This window comes from Apodemus sylvaticus, chromosome 1 (genome assembly GCF_947179515.1).
Source record: "Apodemus sylvaticus chromosome 1, mApoSyl1.1, whole genome shotgun sequence".
Lineage (NCBI taxonomy): Eukaryota > Metazoa > Chordata > Mammalia > Rodentia > Muridae > Apodemus > Apodemus sylvaticus.
Genome location: NC_067472.1, coordinates 199,747,372 through 199,749,685, shown reverse-complemented (window position 1 = coordinate 199,749,685; position 2,314 = coordinate 199,747,372).

Sequence of the window (2,314 nt, the reverse complement as noted above, 5' to 3'; positions counted from 1 at the left end):
GTTATGTGTGGGGAATACATGGACTGACAGAAAAAATTACAGTTGGACAATTCACCGATTTTAAAGAAAACATTCAATAAACAAAAGAATATCTTGGAACTATCCTTTACAGTCTATTCTTCTATTATTTATATGAACCTACAACATAAAAAAAATGATTAGCTGTTTAGAACTACAAAATGTTCCAGAAGCATGTGGCAAACAGAAAATCTACTGTTGTGTCTTTGTTTCCCCTCTGTAACCTAGCAGAGAATAATAGCAAATAAGAATGAGGCACTGGGGTGGTTGAGTGCAGATATGTGGATAAGAGGATCCCCAAAGCTTACTTGCCTACAAGTCTGAGTGTCAGTGTACTCCAAGAGAGTAAATCAATCACATCTGGGACTTGGGTGAGTGAACATAAAAATTTCCATATTATATACAACATAGTATAAATAATATAAATATTATGGAGAGATGGGTTGGCAGTTAAAAGTTCTGGTTTTGTTTGTAGAGTACTAAGTTTTGATTGCTATCACCCACATGGCAGGTCACAACTGTCCGTATCTCCAGTTCAGGGGACTCAGCACTCAATTCTAGCACATGGTGCATAAAAATACACAGCAGCAAAATCCTCCTAGATATAATTAGATCTACAAAATTTAACCATATACAAAGAAGTAAAAGGCATGTAGTTTCTTTAAAAAATCACATTAACATATCCAATACAATGACTTAAAAGAGAAATGGGAAAGTATTTATAAACTAACTGAATTTTTTGTTTTGCTTTCCTTATAAAAGGCCTAAGAGCTGCTGTCTTAAAGTAGGTCCATCTCATATACCTAGTAGCCTAGAGCAGGTATATAATCCAGTGGGGGTCAGTGAGAAAGAGCCTAAAAATGACCTCTCCCCTCTCAGGATGCATCCCATGAAATATAGGATGCTCATGCTACACACCACAGATCCAGGAAGGCTGGAAAAGAAGGGCACAAGAAAGGTTGTTTCATTCTATGGAATGGTCATGGAAGGCAGATGGATTGAAGGAATTGGGTGGAAAAAGATGCAGTAAGGGAGAGGTGGGTTCAGGGTCCATGATAATGAATGGAAATCTGCAACTGCCAGGGGTGGTAAGGAGGGGCAACTTCAGGAAGAGACAGAGACCTGGGCAATGGGAGAAACACAAGTATCAATGTGGGTGTGCTTAGTTGTGACTCACAGCACTGGGGATATGGAGCCTGGGGAGGCTGCCTCTTCTAGCTAGGCAGGAATCCCAATGGATCAATAGTGACATCAACCCACCCACAAAACTTTCAACCCAAAACCTTTCCTGTCTACAAGAGATGCAGGAAAAGGGGATGGAATAGAGACTGAGGAAATGGCCAACCAATAACTGGCCCAACTTGAGACCCATCCCATGGACTAGAAACAATCCCTGACACTATTAATGATATTCTGTTATGCTTGCAGACAGGAGACTTGCACATAGCATTGTATGAAAGGATCCACTGAGCAGCTGACTTAGATAGATGTAGACAGCTACAGCCAAACATTTGTTGGAATGTGCAGGCTGTTACTGAAGAAGAAGAAGAAGAAGAAGAAGAAGAAGAAGAAGAAGAAGAAGAAGAAGAAGAAGAAGAAGAAGAAGAAGAAGAAGAAGAAGAAGAAGAGGAGGAGGAGGAGGAGGAGGAGGAGGAGGAGGAGGAGGAGGAGGAGGAGGAGGAGGAGGAGGAGGAGGAGAAGGAGGGATGGCAGTCCATATGAAGATAGGAATTTCACAGGAAGAACAACAGAATCAGCTAACATGGACTCTTTGGGCTCTCAGAGCCTGAACCACCAACCAAAGAACATACACAGTCTGGCCCTAAGCCTCCATGCACATAGATAGCAGATGTGCATCTTGGTCTTCATGTGGGCCCCAAACAACTAGAGGGGGGCTATCTCAAAGGCTGTTGCATGTATGTGAGATATGTTCTTCTAGCTTGACTGCCTTGAATGGATTCAGGGGAAGTGAAAGCACATTGCCTCACAGAGACTCCATGTTCCAGGGTTGGGATATAACCACCACCCTCTCAGGGGACGAGGGGAGGGTAAGAAAGGGCAAAGATTGCAGGAGATGCAGACTGGGAGGGGGCAGTTATCAGGATGTAAAGTAAACAAGTAAAAAATAAAAATAAAAGAAAATTTTTTTCCCAGAAAACATCACATGGCTCAAGTGAGACTCCAATAAAACAATAAATTTTGACTTCAGTCTACTTTAATTAAATCATTTTAATTCAATATTTCAATATATACATATATTATACAATTTTTCTTTACACACTGCATCTTGATGTTT